This window comes from Myotis davidii, unplaced genomic scaffold, assembly GCF_000327345.1.
Source record: "Myotis davidii unplaced genomic scaffold, ASM32734v1 scaffold1518, whole genome shotgun sequence".
NCBI lineage: Eukaryota > Metazoa > Chordata > Mammalia > Chiroptera > Vespertilionidae > Myotis > Myotis davidii.
This window is the reverse complement of record NW_006290523.1, coordinates 20900-38543: the sequence shown is the minus strand read 5'-3', so window position 1 is coordinate 38543 and position 17644 is coordinate 20900.

The window sequence follows — 17644 nt, the reverse complement described above, 5'->3', positions numbered from 1 at the left end:
CAGCATTTGAAAATAAAAAGCAAATACAACTAAAAGGAAAATAGATAGCAATACAGTTATAGTTGGGGTCTTTAATATTTCATTCTCAATAATAGATAAACAATCGAGACAGATAATCAATAAGAAAATATTGGATTTAAATTAAAATAGATGCCAAAGGTACCTAACAGACATTTGCAGCATATTCTGTCCAAAACAAGTCTCAACAAGTTCAAGAAGGTAGAAATTATCTATACTAACAAAAGCATAATATGCTAATTAGACTGGTCTTCCTTCCAGATGATCTTCTGATGCCCGGGTCCCAGGTGCTTGCTGGCAGCTGGAGGGAAGCCTGGGTTTCAGGTGCCAGAGGGAAGCCGGGTGCCAGCAGCTGGAGGAAGGAAGGCCTACTCTTGCACGAATTTCGTACATTGGGCCTCCAGTATCAATTATATTTTCTAACCACAATGATATGAAACTGTATATCAATACTAGGAGGACAGCTGAAAAATTCACAAATACATGAAAATTAAACAATACATTTCTGCACAACCAATGGATCAAAGAAGAAATCAAAAGGGAAATAAAATAAAAAAAACATCTTGAGACAAATAAAAATGAAAACACGATATAGCAAAACTTGTGGGATGCAGCAAAAGCAGTTCCAAAAGGAAAGTTATAATGATAATCATATAGAGGAAGACAAAAATCTTAAATAAATGTCCTGACTTTATATGCCAAGAACTAGAAAAAGAACTAAGTCCAAAGTAAGAAAAAAGTAGGAAACAGTAAAGCAGAAATAAATGAAGTAAAGAACAAGAAAAGAATAGAAAAGGTTAACAAAATTAAAAGTTGGCTTTTTTGAAAAGAAAAACAAAATTTACAAACCTTTAAGCTAGACTAGCCAATAAAAAAGAGAGAGCTAAATAGGCTCTAAGAGCCTTAAAATGCAGGACTTGTCATTTCCAGGTTGGTGCTCATATTCTCTGAAGAAGTTGCTTGCACCTGAAGAATAATTAGAATACCTTTCACTTGGCGTTAGAACAGTGGTTCTCAACCTTGGCTGCGCATTAGAATCACCTGGGAATCTTCTGAAAATCCTGATTTCTGGGCCTCATCCTCCGGAAATTCTGTTTCTTTGTTATGGGGTGAGACCACAACATTAGTAACATAGAAACAGAATTTCCAGAGTTTGAGGCCCAGCAATCAGGATTTTAAGAAGCTTCCCAGGTGATTCTAATGCGCAGCCACGGTTGAGAACCACTGCGTTAGAACAACACCAAAATCCCAGGCAGAACTATTTTTCTCCAGGTGGTGTAACATTACATCCACTGTTGTTCTTTGGAGGATAGCTGATGGTGTGGTGGCTGCTATTATCAACAGCTCAAATGTAGCTGTGGAGCTCTCTCTGCCTTGTCTAAATCCGCTTTAATGTACTGTGTTCATCATCAGGAAACGCAGTGCTCACCTACAGAAGATGGGGAGAAGACTTCCACTACAGGTACAGACATACCTTGGAGACATTGTGGGGTTGGTTCCAGACCACCACAATAAAGCAAATATCGCAGTAAAGTGAGTCGTGTGATTTTTTTTCCCAGTGCATCTAAAAGTTATGTTTACACTATACTGCAGTCTATCAAGTGTGCAACAGAATTATGTCTTGAAGAACTATGTACAGACCTTAATTTAAAAAATATTGTATTGCTAAATAATGCTACCCATCACCTGAGCCTTCAGCAAGTTCTAATATTTTTACTGGTGGAGGGTCTTAACTTCAATTTATAAGAAGTACAATAAAATGAAGAGTAATAAAATGAGGGGTGCCTGTATACTTTTGTTAAACAGTATGGAAAGTAAATAGTGTAAATTCACAACATCCAAGAAATCTATATTTTCATAGAATATACTACTGTTTATATTTGTGAACTGCTTACTCAAACTAAGAAAAGAATGCCCACATGGTTAGTATTTGATTCACTTCCCTTCCTGCGGGGAGACCGGAAGTGAGCTCCTCCTGCCCACCCAATTTGACCATGACTCTTCCTAATTTTCTCTAAGGAAATCTCCAAAGGGTCTTAAAATTCCCATCCCTTTGATCCACTTCAGTTGGTAGTGGAGGAACTATGCATTTTCTTTCCTGTTTGAAGAAAAGGCACTTTCAGATTTTTTTTTTCCTTCCAAAGGGAGAAAATTACTAATCTGTTCCCTGGAGAATAAGGTTTTTGACCTCATGGCATGCAGTGTGAGTGGATTGTATCTAACAATGACACCAGCTGGGTTTTATTTCTCACAGAAATGACAGGTCCCCCTGGAATTAAGTGGACCTGATAATTCAAAAATGGCAGAGTTTTAGAGTCCTGCATCTCACTGAATTGAGTTGTAGATGCCAACCTTTCCACCAAGCATAATATATTTGAGTTTTTATTTGTGACTCCTTTCCACACAGACAATACATGCAGTGTTTCATCAGTTATCATGTGCATCTGCTGCACATGTTCTGTTTCTCCCTGTGGTGACATGTAAGCATGATTTCAGCACAGAGTTATTTTTGTAAATAGAGTTATTTCTATTTTGTGTCTCAACTTATTCTCACCAATCTCTCCCAACCCAGACTTCCTTATTATTTTCTTCATTGTTAATACTGAATGCCATAAAATATTGTAAGTTAGAATCTTCTAAATGATATTTATTGGGAAATGTTCTCATATATAAAGGCTATGCGAATCTAAAATTTGAATTCTTAAGTGGGATATTTTATCAAATTCAACATCAAACCAACAATACACTCTATAACAACAATTTGCCAAATGGAAAAATGTCGTACTCTGAATGAACATTATCCTTCATGTTGATAGGTGAAATTAATGAAATAATTAAAAAGCCATAAAAAGAAAATGAAGAGTGTCAGAAGACACCAAGATTGAAAGCAAAATATTTCTGGCATGGTAATGTGATTGAAAACAAAAACAAAAACTTTCTCAAAACTCATGGAGGGGAATGAAGTTTCATTCACAAGCTAAATAATTTCCCAGCTAGTTAGTATATTTTATTTAATATTCCAGAACCAAATAGATCTAATTTATGTTACAATGTAACGTTGTTCCCATGATGTGTCAGGATTAAGAAAGATAACCAGACACTATATACATGTTTCCTAAAAAGTATTTTTATTGATTTTAGAGACAAAGGAAGAGGGAGAGAGAGAGAAAGAAACATCAGTGATGAGAGAGGATCATTGATCAGCGGCCTCCTGCACACCCTCACTGGGGTCAAGGCAACCCGGGCATGTGCCCTGACTGAGAATCAAACCATGACCTCCTGGACCATAGGTCACAGCTCAACCACTGAGCCACACTGGCTGGGCTGCACATACATGCTTTTAAAGAGCAATTTTATCATCCTGCCATATTTTCTATGAAAAAAATGTATTAATATAAGAACTGAGAGACACTAGCAATTAAAGAAACACAAAGTACCTCAAATATCAAACCACATTGCAGGAATCATTGCATATTTCTGAACTAGAAAATCCCCATAAAAAATCTCTCTTATTAGGTATTCTCCCATTTGCTAGGCTTAGACACCCTGTTTTCTCATCTTTTTTCGCGGTGTAGTACCTATTAGAAGTATACAGGATAAGGATGAGAAATAATCAAATTCCCGTTTTGTTGTTATCAAGGAGAAAAGGGCACTACCCAGAAACCTTCAGTTGAACAATTTCCAACAAAATGTAATTTACTTCTGAACATTTGACTTGTGCAATAAGTCAAACGAACTTGTTCTATAATGAAAACTTATTCTTAATGAGAAAAAGACAACTTGTCCTGTGATGAGAAAATAATTGTTCTATGATAGCAGGACCTTACTTGTATATGGTGTTCTCATGCAAAGCAGAAGGAAGACTAGTAGCTCCTGGTGTTTGAAAACAGAAGGCAAAAGAGAAAGGATAAAAGGGAGCCCATTACCCCAGTCACACTCTCACATTCATTCACTTTTACCCACCGTCTCTAATCTGCACCCTGTTGAGACCACTTGGTGCTTTCTATGGGTTATGCAGACTACACAGAAATGGGGCAGTTATTTCCTTTATTTCTTCCATTTTGGATTGATCTGTTTTGGGGTCCATTTTTGTGGCTTAAAAGGGAGAGAGAGAGAGAGAGAGAGAGAGAGAGAGAGAGAGAGAGAGAGAGGGAGAGAGAAACAAGTAGGTGCCGCCAACGGCCCAGATTCCAGGAGCGGATGTTACAACACTGATGGCCATTCCTCATAATGACTATCAGGCAAACTGTTAACCAAGGATGGAAATTTCTATCTCTAAAGAGGAAAATGTTCTCCTCTTTTGCTGTGAGATTATTCAATCTAGGAGCTAACATATCCTAGGATTGAACTTCCTCTTACACTGAATAATGCAACCATACCTACAACCACCACTCATACTAACACACAGAACCTAATGAAAGATTATCTTCATTCTTTTATTTCTACACACACACACACACACACACACACACACACACACACACACACACCACATGTATTCAGTAGATAGATAAAAGGACAGAGAAGCATCACCTACTTTGTTGTTCTTTCTGAAACATGGGTGTTTGTATCACTGAGGTATTCCCAGCAAGACCTAACTCAGCATCTCTTCCGAGATGAAGACTCAGACATCTCTTCAAAGATGAGAAGTATCTGAGCTCTGAGCAGACAGTTAGCAGGACCCTGGGGAGTCTGGTACTCTGAACGGATGAGCCAGCAGAGACCAGCAGGAGAAATGGGTGAAAGCCATTGTGTACATATCTTGAGGGATTGAGGATGTTTAAATCATCACTCAAGGTGAAAGCCCACAAAACCAACATGGTGGGCACTGTAGTGTGCCATACAGATCTCCCTTCAGAAATAAAGGGTTTATTTTCCCAGCTGCTGGAAGTGCTACCAAGTGACAGTTCTCAGTTCCTAGTTCCCTTTGGGCTATTGCCCCCACCGAGGAGAGCTGCCTTGTTTTAAGATCATTCCCCTTGGTCAGTGATTTTGCATCCGGTGACATCATTACAAAGCATATGCTAGTCAAGAGCCAGTCACTCCTCTCCAACTGGAGACAGTTAGAACTCCCTATGAGCTCATCTGCTGTTTCCCTTGAAATTTGCTGCTCAAAGTCTCCTTTCTGCCTGGTTGGCTTCTTCCCTTGCCTTGCCTTCCCTTCAGGTATTGAATCCAAGAGAACTCCCAATAAAATTCCTGCTTGCTAATCTGCTTATTGAGGAAACCAACCTCCTACTTCCAGATAATTTGGGCCTTTACCAACGTTAGTAAAAAAGATGAATGCTGCCCAGCTGGCATGGCTCAGTGGTTGAGCATCAACTTATGAACCAGGAAGTCTCAGTTCAATTCCTGGTCAAGGCACATGCCCGGTGTTGCGGGTGTGGCATGCAGGAGGCAGCCAATCAATGATTCTCTCTCATCATTGATATTTTTGTCTCTCTATCCTTCTCCCTTCCTCTCTGGAATCAATAAAGAATATATTTTTACAAAGCTGAATGTTTCCAAAGCTAGAGTTGTTTGTCACTTTCATATTTTTCTACCACTTGTGGTGACCCTAATGCCTTGAGTATATATTGAAAGGTTAATAGGTGAGAAAAAGGCAGACCTAAGTGTTCCTAATTGACCCAGGATAGAGATGCTTAAACTTCCAAAATTTTTTATATACTTTCAGCTGAAAATTATAATAGTCTTTTCTCTTTACTTTTATAGTTAAATGATGAGAATTGTACCATAAATATGTGATGGTAACTCTGACTTTCTCAGCCAACTGACAAAAATGTACTTTGTAATAATTTACAAAACGTATACAAAAGTTTCATGTGAATACAACAGTAAAACTAGGAAACAGACAAGAAACCCCAGGTAAAAGGAGAAAGTGACATTTATTGGGTGTCTACTATATACGTGGCATGTGCTGGTCATCTTACCCTATGCCATCACTCTTTGGACAACGGTGCTGTGGTGCTCATATTCTATTGTATAGTCTTCCTATACATAAAATAATTGAATCTCTGAAAATTACATTACTTGTTCAAGGTCAGAAAATTGAAGGCAGCATTTAAATAACCTGCTCAAATACAAGTCCACATTCTTTTTCTGTTACACTGCCAAAGATTAGAAGAATGTAGGAATATTTTCAAATCAGATTACATTTTGAGAATGTAGATTTTATTCATTAAAGAGTTTAGATGGAACAAATCACAGTGTCTTCCTCCAGCTAGATTATGGAACACATAAATTCCTGGTAATCATATAATAACATCACAGATTTGCTAAATCAAACCATTTTCTCACTTATTCACTTGTGCTCTCTATTCTGGTATTAAGGCTTATTCAGTAAAAGATTTATTGTAGCCAAACCTTGCCTGAAAATAGCATAAAATTTCATGTGCAAAAGTTATTTCTTGCAAAGAAAAAAATACGTATGCATAATAATAAAGGTCATGTCTTGCACTGCGATCTGGACATTTGTATTAATGGGAGCCAGCCAAGCTTCTGCCCTGATATTCCACAGGGTGACCTGCCTACTGTTAAAACTATACCTTTACTCATTTCACAGTGCAATGTTTTAATCTATGGTCATTACAAAAAATTAGTTACTGGATAAAGTACCGCATTGAGAAAAGGTGTTTTCTGAAATCAAATTATTTTTAATAACCACTGTAGATGCTAATGATATTGAAAACTGTATTTGCTTTATTCGATTATATAAATAAACTAAAATGAAAAGAAACTAAGTCAAGCACTTTAGTTCGCTTAAAATTAAGTCAAACTTTCTAAGTAGCAAGTGTAATAATTAAGCCAAATTAATGGAATGGGGTGATATTGATTGTACATTTTTAAATAATCACATCAACTGATTAAGTCAGTTTGTAAGTCCTTGGAAGGTTAATTAAGGTGCCAAAATTGAGGGCTTCCATGTGGCAAAGAGATGAGTGTTAGAAGGTTATTGGTTACTCAGACCAAAGCAAAGTAAGACATCATGTGCATTACCAGTACTATGGCACTGATTATGGAGTGGGAAGAGGGACATGATCTTAAAGTCACATGAGTTTTTGCTTCTTCTTTTAGGTGCTAGGGCTCAGCCTGATAAGGGACAAATAGAGTGACTCATGAGCATCATGTGTTGTCCTTTGCTCCTATCCTTCCAGAGTCCGAAGTTGTGACTGAAGGAAACAGAACTAACTTCATTCTGCCTAATGGACAATGAACAATTATTGTCTTGGGAAGATGCATTAGTCTTATCTCTATGAACTTCTGTTTGTATCATTATATTAAGATAGTTACACTGGCACTAGACTATATAATAGACCTAGATGTCCAACTATATGAAAAACTACAACAGGTCATAGCTCATTATAAACTGAAATAACTTGAAGCAGGTTTTATTTTTTATTCTGCAGTGAAATTTAGTAGCTTGCTGACTACCTATCCTGTCCATTATCTGGTCCCAGTCATGAATCAATACTCTAAAAGGTATGATTGATTACGTAGACAATTAGGTTTGAATGAAACAGTGCATGCACATCTATTAAGCAACTACTAAGTGCAAGATAATGCCTAGCTAGTGTGAGGATTTAAAAATATACATAACCCATGACCCTGCTTTTATGGATTTTATACTATAGCTGAGATGAAATACCAATGCAAAATGTAGATGTTACAGAAGCTTAAAAAATTATAAAAACAGACAAACGAACCACCCATATTACCCATAATAACAAAAAAGGAAAACTCACACATAATGCAAAAAATTCTCATGGTACATTTCTTTCTCTTTCATTGCCATGCATTTCTTTTTGATAAAAGCTAAAGCAAAACAATGTCTATGTCGCTCTAGAATGTGTTGACAAGAACCATGTTTTACCCCTCAAAACCATTTCTTGGCATGCTAGAGCAAAAACCTCTTTGAAAATGGAATCTTTAAACCAGTTTGTGTTTTGTTAATTTTATTATTGAATTTTCTAATTAGACGTCCAATTATGATATACTTGCAGCTAATATAAATAATATTACATAAAATTGTATACTTCATTTGTTTTAATTATAGAATATGCTTCACTATTCAATCGAAGTAAATAATATTTCTGAATTTAGAACTCATTTTAGATACCCTCATTTTATAGTAAAAATCCAGAGATAGCCCTGGCCAGTTTGGCTCAGTTGGATAGAGCATCGGCCTGTGGACCAAAGGATCCCAGATTCGATTTCGGTCAAGGGCACGTGCCTGGGTTGCGGGCTCGATCCCCAGTGTGAGGCGTGCAAGAGGCAGCCTATCAATGATTCTCTCCCATCATTGGTGTTTCTATCTCTCTCCCTCTCCCTTCCTTTCTGAAATATATATATATATATATATATATATACAAAAAACTCTAAAAAAAAAAATCCAGAGATAGTCTAAATTTTGCCCTAGGTAAGAGAAGTGGTTGGTGACAGAAGTTGTGCTACTAGTCAATGTCTCTAAACTCAGGAGTCCAGCGCTCTTTCTCTCTATCCATCTTTGAATAGAACTGTATATAAAAGAGAGCACTTTTGCATTTCACATCCATTATTACACTTGACTACTGCAACACTCCCAAGAAGTAGTCCATGATAATGTGTTAGGCAAAGGGGTTGCTACTTGCAGAGAGAAAATACTGCAAGTCAGGTATTTTCCTAGGCACTTAACTGTTCAGAAAACTGGGGTTCATCACAGGTGAACCTTCACATCCAGTGTTGCATAACTAATATGAAAACAGAGCTGAGACAGTAGCCTAAAGCAATGGTTTTCAATGTTCCTAATGCCACGACCCTTTAATACAGTTCCTCATGTTGTGGTGACCCCCAACCATAAAATTATTTTCGTTGCTACTTCATAACTGTAATTTTGCTACTGTTATGAATCGTAATGTAAATATCTGATATGCAGGATGTATTTTCTTTGTTACAAATTGAACATAATTAAAACATAGTGATTAATCACAAAAACAATATGTAACTATATATGTCTTTTCCGATGGTCTTAGGCGACCCCTGTGAAAGGGGTCGTGACCCACAGGTTGAGAACCGCTGGCCTAAAGTATTTGTACTCTATTCCGAATCCTGTCCAATTGCCACTCTGCCCAACAAATATCATTACATTTGATTTTCCTATGTTAAAGTCATTAAACAAATACCATGTGCTAGCAAAAGGTAAACCAGCTGAAAAATAGAAATAAGGCCCACACCCTGCCATTGATGAGCTCACAGACCTGACAGTAGCTAATATGCATTTAAATAAACAATTATATTGCTGTGTGGTGAGGTGCTGTATTGGAGATACTTTCCTATCGGGTATAACGGGGACATAAAGTAACTCAGATCTCATAAGTGATTCCCTTCCTCTCTTTAATTAAGCTAAAAAGCAAATATGGGTTGTATAGCTGCTTACAGAATTTTCCAGGTATTCGTATTTTAAACGGTGTATTTACCAAGGTTCACATTTATTATTGTGTATCTGGTAACATTTACAGCACATGTAAATTATCTCAAAAATTAACTGTGCAAGTTTTAACTATTTAATTTCCATATACACTTATAATAAATCATTACTTAGTCATACTATTTATGTTACCTGAAGATTACAAAGCTGTCAAAAGTGAGAACCAAAACTTAAAAACAAAATGGAAGAATAGCACTGGTTTGTACATTTATTTTAGCCTAAGGTGGGGAAATATCCACTACACTGAGAAATAGGAATTTAATTTAGTCCATCAGAAACTTCCGTTTGACTGAGAAAACAAGTAAACCTCTCCAGGATTAAAGTGTGTTATACGTTATATTATGTCTTTCCAGAACATTGCTAAAGAGAATTTATTATTTCAGTTTTTTTTTAAATCAGAAATGTGGACAGTGAGTGATACATTTTTAAATGTGTGTGTGTGCGGGGGGAGGATGTAGTGTTAAGTTGGAGTTTTTATTACCATCGCTAATAATATTTCCAGAGTGCTTTACACTCATAAAGTTAAAAAAAAAAACTTTTTTACATTTATTACCTTATTTGATCCTTATAAATACTCTGTGAGTTTGACTGGTTCTTGCCATCCTTTTTTTAAAGATAATGAAATTGTGACTCTAAGAGGTTAAATGACTAAATCTATTTCACCCTGCTAGAAAGAGGCCAAGAGCCCATTGTAGCCAAGTCATATCACTGCCCTTTCTGTTACAGCTTGTTTTCTAATAGTTATGTGAGGTTCTCCATTCCTCTGGAATTATCTATAACTAACCTACAATAAAATGTTAATATATATATGTTTTTAAAATTCAGATTTATGTAATTTACATAGAGAAATTTTGGCTTTTTAGTAGCCAGCTCTATGAGTTTTGACATACACATATAATTGTGTAACCCCATGCCTAACAAGACATAGAGCAACTCCCTCATCCCAATGCACTGCCTTCTGCCCTTATAGAGAACTTCACTCTCTCACTCTCGCCCCTGGCAATGACTGATCTCTTTCTCTCCCTGTGGATTTACCTTGTGGGAATGTCAGAGTAATGAAATGATAGTCAGTGCTGGCTTCTTGGGACTGTAACCTATGCAATCACACAGGGCCCTGCATTTAGAAAGGCCCCCTGTTGGATTCAATGCTCTGCTGTCACTGTATTAAAAGTCTGATTTTTATTTTTTTTAATTTTATTTTTTAAACATATTTTTTATTGATTTTTTACAGAGAGGAAGAGAGAGGGACAGAGAGTCAGAAACATCGATGAGAGAGAAACATCGATCAGCCGCCTCCTGCACATTCCCCACTGGGGATGTGCCCGCAACCCAGCAGATGCCTTTGACCGGAATCGAACCCAGGACCGCCCAGTCCGCAGGCCGACGCTCTATCCACCGAGCCAAACCGGCTTCGGCAAAAGTCTGATTTTTAAACAATAGGCCCCAGAATTTCATTTGGCTTTGGGCCCTACAAATTAGATAGCCAGACCGATGTAGGTATTTGGGTTTTGCTTCTTTCCTTTAGCATAAGCCACTTCAGTTAGTCCCTGGTATTGTGTGCAGCATAGTTTGTTCCCTTTTTATTGCAGTGACTTTTCCATTGTAATATCTACCGTAGTTCATTCCTTAATTCACCAGTTAAAAACCATATTCACTATTTCCAGTTTGGGGAAATTATTAATACAATTGCTATAAACATCCATATATACTTTGTGTGTAAACATAAATTTTTATTTCTCCTAGGTATGATCTAGTAGTACAAATGCTGGTGTGTGTGTGTGTGTGTGTGTGTGTGTTTAGGTGTGTAGAGAACTAGTGTGTATAGGGAGGGATATTAAAACAATAGTAAAGAAGAAATAAAACTTATAGTTGGTGAACTGTATGGTCTTGAATAAGTCATCTGATCTTCTCTTTCCTTACTCAGCAATCTTTTGTATATTGGAAGGAAATGAAAATAATACTTACGGAAATGTTCTAACATCTTTGGAGAGGAAATTTATAATAAAATTTATGGCTAAATGTATTTTAGAATTCTATAACAGGCAAGCTTTATTTGTATCATTTTCACTAAATATATTTGTTACCCTAAATAGATTTAGCCTAAATTAAATCTCAGTGTAGCAGAGCTTTCTGTACAGCTATAGTTCACTAAATTATTGTATGCACTTAGACTCAGTTAAAACAAGGACTGTTAATTCCAATCCATGATTTTGGGGGGAGGGAATAATGTTTTGTATGGCTTTATAACATCTGCTACACTGTCCCCGTCAGGGACTGCCTTGTGGAATCAGACCCTCTCAACCCCTACCTAATGCTCTGTTTTTCTCCTCAACATTTCTCCTTCACTTTCGTGTTTCTAGCTTACTCCTCTTCTCACGTTTACTTTGTCAATCCCCCCTTTATTAAAATCATACTACCTGATGTTTTCCCTCTGATCCACTAGATTAGATTATTCGTTCGTCAAGGATAGAAAGCATGTCAGTGATTTCTGTCTCCTCAGACCTGGAAAACTGAAAGTACATCCTACAAGTAGGCAAGAAATCTGAAAACCACAGTATGGAGTCATCACTTCTTGAGCCACGTTTGACATTGCTCAAATGCCCACTGCTCTTTTAAAGGTAGCTTCTTACAATGTAGTGAGGGGCATATTGCAGATCAATGACACTATTCATGACCCACAGCATCCTGTGGAAATCAAGTATCTTGTCCATCATTTGGGTTGTCTCATGTCTGTGGTAAACAAGGAAGAGATCTGTCAAACTTTAAACTATTTCTGAAATATATTTTCAAAACATGAACTCTTAGTCAAAGCTATTTTATAATTTTATTATCCTTTGACAATTAAAACAGAGGAAAACATATTCAATTTTTTAAAAGCAAGCATAAAGTCAAGTCTGGACAAGATGGCATAGACTCATCTCTACCTGCTCCTTCCTACCAACTTCAACTATAAATCCAGGAAATAATTCAAGTAACAGCCAAGGAGAGGTCTGAGAAATGGAAAGAAGGAGGGTGGAGGTTGGAGTTGAGAACCAATGACTGAGAAACAATGATGAAGAAAATAATGGAAGCAACATAATTTCTTAGACTTGGTCATAAAAGGAAATATGGCTCTGGAGGACAGCTCTAGAAGATGTCCTGTAACAACCCCACTCCTGGTGCTCAGGTCCTTGTGCAATCTTTTCCCCTTGAGTCTCAGCTACACCCAATGATGTGCATCTATAGAACCGACTGTGGCAAATTAGATGGGATGTGATGCCAGAACTAGTTTACACAAGACGAATTTTCCTCTTGCTGGCTTTTCTCTCTCTGGCCTTCTCAGTGTGCATGCATTGATGAAGCAAGCTATCGCGTTATAGAGACCCACGTGGCAAGGAACTGAGGATGGCTTCCAGCCAGGAGCCAGTGAGACACTAACTTCCCTTAGCCCAACAGCCTAGTAGAAACTGAATCCTGCCAGCAACCTAATGAGAAACCTTAGAAGCAGAAACATCCCCCATCAAACCTTAAGAAGGCTAAACCCTAAGTGATCCCCTTAATTACAGCCTGTAAGAAACCCTGACACAGAGGACACTGCCGAGACATGTTCAGGTTCCTGACCCAAAGAAACATGGTGTTTCATTCCACTACATTTTGGGGAATTCATTGCACAGCAAGAGATACCTAATAAACAGCTTCCACCTGGTTCTGCAGAATGCTGGCCCTTGGAAACCATCTAGCATTTATGAGGATACCAAGGAGCCCTCTGCAGGTGTCTGACAGACAGCTCCAGCTGAGATTCCCAGCCGACTACAGACATCAACGACAAACATGTCAGAGCCTTCACATGATTCCAATCTGCAGTAGCTGAGCTACCCTAGGGACACCCCATGAAGCAAACATGATTTGTTTCCACTGAACTTTGCCCAAGATGTAAATTTGGGAGTAAAACAAACGAGTATTTTTGTTTACTCCAGGAAATTCAGGGTCATTTCTTCTAGAGCAATAAATAACCGAAACATTAGTAGACATAAATATTTCTGCGCATTTAGTGTCTCTGATTTATTATTAAAAGCCTAACGTCACGTTCAAGCCAAAGGGCATGTTTTATTTAAACATTAAAAACAAAATCCGTTTCCTACAAACAGAGGACTGTTCTCAGATGGTTACAAGTGATAGAGAATTAAAACATTTACAATGTGCTTATTTTATTGTAAATAAAAGTATTTACAAAATATATTTCCATGCTGGTGGAATGGAGGACACACTGTTTCTGTTGTCCTTCCTTAATGCCCAAAAGGACCATTAGCTTGTTATTTTGCTGAAAAATTAACTGGGTTTTGGTAACTTAGAACATATTGAAATCGTAGTCTTTCTATATTGGTATATATATTCTTTCTTTTTATTGTGTGTTGGGATTTCATATTTCATTATATGGATGTACCACATTTGGCTTACCCATTCACTAGCTGACGTATATACATGTTTGTGTAGTTCCCATTTGGGGGTTATTATAATAAAACTAGTAGCCCTGTGCACGAATCTGTGCTCTGGTAGCTCGCTGCCGCCCTCCTGTAGCTCTCCGCCTGCTGCCCTGCCTCCTGTAGCTCCCCCTGGCCCTCCCTCATAGCTTGCTTTCCTGCCCCCTCATATAGCTCTCCGCCTCCCACTTGCTTGCTGCCCTGCCCCCTCCTTCCCTCTCCACTGCCTGCCTATAGCTTGCTGCCCACGCTCCTGCTGATCCAGTCGTGACAAGGTCAGTCGTTATGCTTCACGGCATAACAACCATTTGCATATTACATCTTTATTATATAGGATCATTATAACCATCATTTACACAAAGCCTTTGTGTGGACATACGTCCTAGATTGATACCTACCTAGTTGTGGAATATCTGTGTTTCATGTTAAGTATACAGTTAACATTTTAATAAACTACTAAACTATTTTCCAAAGTGCCTGATTCATTTTACATATTCATCAGCAATGTATTAAGGTTCCAGTTTATCTACATCTTCTCTAATACTTACTAAATTCCTTTATTTTCTATAATAGTTTTTCTGTAGCCTGGCTGGTGTGGTTCAGTGGTTGAGTGTTGACCTATGAACTAGGAGGTTGAAGGTTCAATTCCTGGTCATGACATACACATGCCTGGACTGTGGGATGGATCTCCAGTAAGGAGTGAGCAGGGGGCAGGCAATCAATGATTCTTTCCCATCTTTGATGTTTCTCTCTCTCTCTCCCTCTCCCTTCTTCTCTCTGAAATCAATAAAAGCATATTTTTTTAGAAATATTTTTTGTTGTTGTTCCCTTAGGCTGTCCTACATAAAGGACCATGCCATCTGCAAATAAAACAAGTTACTTGTTATTTTCTAATCCCTATATTATTGATTTATTTTGCCTTTTAAAAATATCTGAAACATCCAAGAAATTATTGAGTATAAGATGTGAGAGCAGACATCTTGTCGAATTCACTGTTTTTAAGGAGTATTTACTTTTTCATCATTAAATACAAGGTGAAATATATATTTTTTAATGTTTCTTTTGCTAGGTTAAGAAAGTTTCCTTCTATTTGCATATGCTGCATATTGTGAATAATACATTATTGTCTAGCTGGACCGTGTTGTCTTTAAAAAGCAATAGTTATTTGGAAGACAGTTCATTGTAGAACAGCTTGATCTCTTTGAGGTTAATATTTAAGCTTTGTTAGGGTTGGTGTTTTTTCTGTTTGTTTTGTTTTTGTTTGTTTGTTTGTTTGTTTTAGTCTAAGGGCCAGTTTAATCCTCTCAGAAAATATGAGCCTCTGACTCCTCTACTGAACCTCCCAGGTTTCAACAAAGCCTGTCTACTCTGACTGAACAGAACTTGGATGTTTCCTAACATTGCGAATTCTTGAGTATTTTCATCTTACAGCACTCTGACTGCTCTTTGCTTTGTCTTCCAGAGTTTCACCTATGACTGTGCAGTTTAGCAGCCATAGTCCCATGTGCCGATTTCTAAAGCTCTTATTTTGCATAGGGATCTCTTCTCCAATAATCAGCTAAGTGTCCCAGCTTTGCTAAAGTTTGATCTCAGTCTCCTAAACTCAGCCAAGCAATTGAGTTCTGCAGCTTTTCCTCTCTCTGTGGCATATTTCTGATAATGCCCCCAATTAGAAAGCCACTGTAATAATTGCTTCCATTCTTTGCCTGTTGTTCCATATCTAAATATATTTCCTATATATTTTTAAATATTTTAGTTGTTTTCAATGGAGGGCAATTCTTTTACCAATTTATTCATGATGGATGGGAGTAAAAGTCTCTTCCACTTTTTATAAAATCTAAAGATTTAAAATTACCATCCTCCTGGTCTCTTTACTAATATTTTTATTTGTCTACAATAATTTTCACAAGCTTATCATGAACGTTAGCCAATACAGTTGCACAGACCACAATTTTAAATGAAAAATATTAATATAATTGTGTGCTACATTGTTTATGAGAAATATCTCTTGAGAAAAGGAGCATTACTTATGTTAATTGCAATAAAAGTTGGTTACTCAAGAAGTACTTGGGAAATTTCTAGATGCCACATGAATTATGAAGTGCGTTGTCTTCCTCACCGCCTGATGCGGTGACTTCCAAACAGTGGAGAGCAATATGTCTCTAGATCAGCAGTTCTCAACCTGTGGGTCGCGACCGCTTTGGGAGTCGAAGGACCGTTTCACAGGGGTCACCTAAGACCATCGGAAAACACATATATAATTACATATTGTTATTGTGATTAATCACTATGCTTTAATTATGTTCAATTTGTAACAATGAAATTGGGGGTCACCACAACATGAGGAGCTGTATTAAAGGGTCTTGGCATTAGGAAGGTTGAGAACCACTGGTCTAGATGCTGATGTCCTAGCATATCATAAACACAGTCCCATCCAATATTTATAAAAATAAATATTCACATTTCAAAAAGAAATCACTCATTGACCTTTTAAAAATTAATTCAGAATCATAGGATACAAAGGAAATCCAAGGGAGGAATGGCCGTCTTCCTTAAACCCAATGTATGCCTGAATTACTCCGCAAAAAGGACTTAGCTTGGCTTGCTCTCTTTCAATCATTAAGCCAATGAAAGATTTTATCAATCCATTTGTCAGTACCTGAATATTTCTGCTCGTAAGTCACAAGGGAGTTCTATAAATGGAAGTATTCTAACATATTTAAGAGATTAATCCTACAGAATAGAATGTTTTGACAGGACTCTGATCTCCCACCGGGAAAGCACTATAGTCATTTCCTTTCAAAGTGGCAAACCATTATCCTGTCTCGGTATTCTATTACCAGTGACAATTTTTTTTGTCATGTCAAATGATTAAAAAATAAATATGGCAAAGAAAAAACCACTCTGGCTGGCCAACTAGGTGACTATTATGATTAGGAGGCAAAATGAGGAGAAAGGAAGGGGGCCTGTTCCTTTACTTCAAAGATTGTTTATTCTCCCAGCAATTACATGATTCCCCCCAAAACAAACTAATTCTTCATAAAAGGGAAAGTACTTTTTCCAGGCTGACAGGGAGTTCTAGAGTCTGTCACAGTGTGTCTAACGCCACTGAGATATATTCTATACATTTGTGAAACATGGGGGCCTATGAGCCTGAACCGTGAGGCATTATTTCACCCGCTATTTAGGCCACTTTCTGACTGGCATATAGGGGTGTAAATAGCAGGAGAGTAAGGGGAACATGTTCACTCATCTCACTCAGCGCCATTTGAAAGACTTGGTTTGCTGCAAGATGGTTCTATACCACAGAGCTCCCAAATGTATCAATTGCATCAAATTCATTAAGAAAAATATGAGTATCTGAGAAACTTCCCTGAGTGTCCCTTGCTACCTTCTCTTCACCAATCCCCTCCTGGTTTAGATATGAAATGCTACATATAAGTGACATAGAGCAGGGACAGTGCTGCTTACATACAGAGAGTCTCATATTTGATTATAAATTGCTTGTATACTGGGGCTAAACCTTCACTACCTTTTAATTCCAAAGTCTTAGGACAGTGCTTTGCACGTAGTTGAAACTCTGTAAAAGTTAGTTAAATTATCACTCCTCTAAAAAGTACTATAACCCCTACTGGCTGAGAACTTTCCTATGAGCACCCCAGCGTACTCTCCACCAGGCACCACATGAAGATTTAAGTAAAAC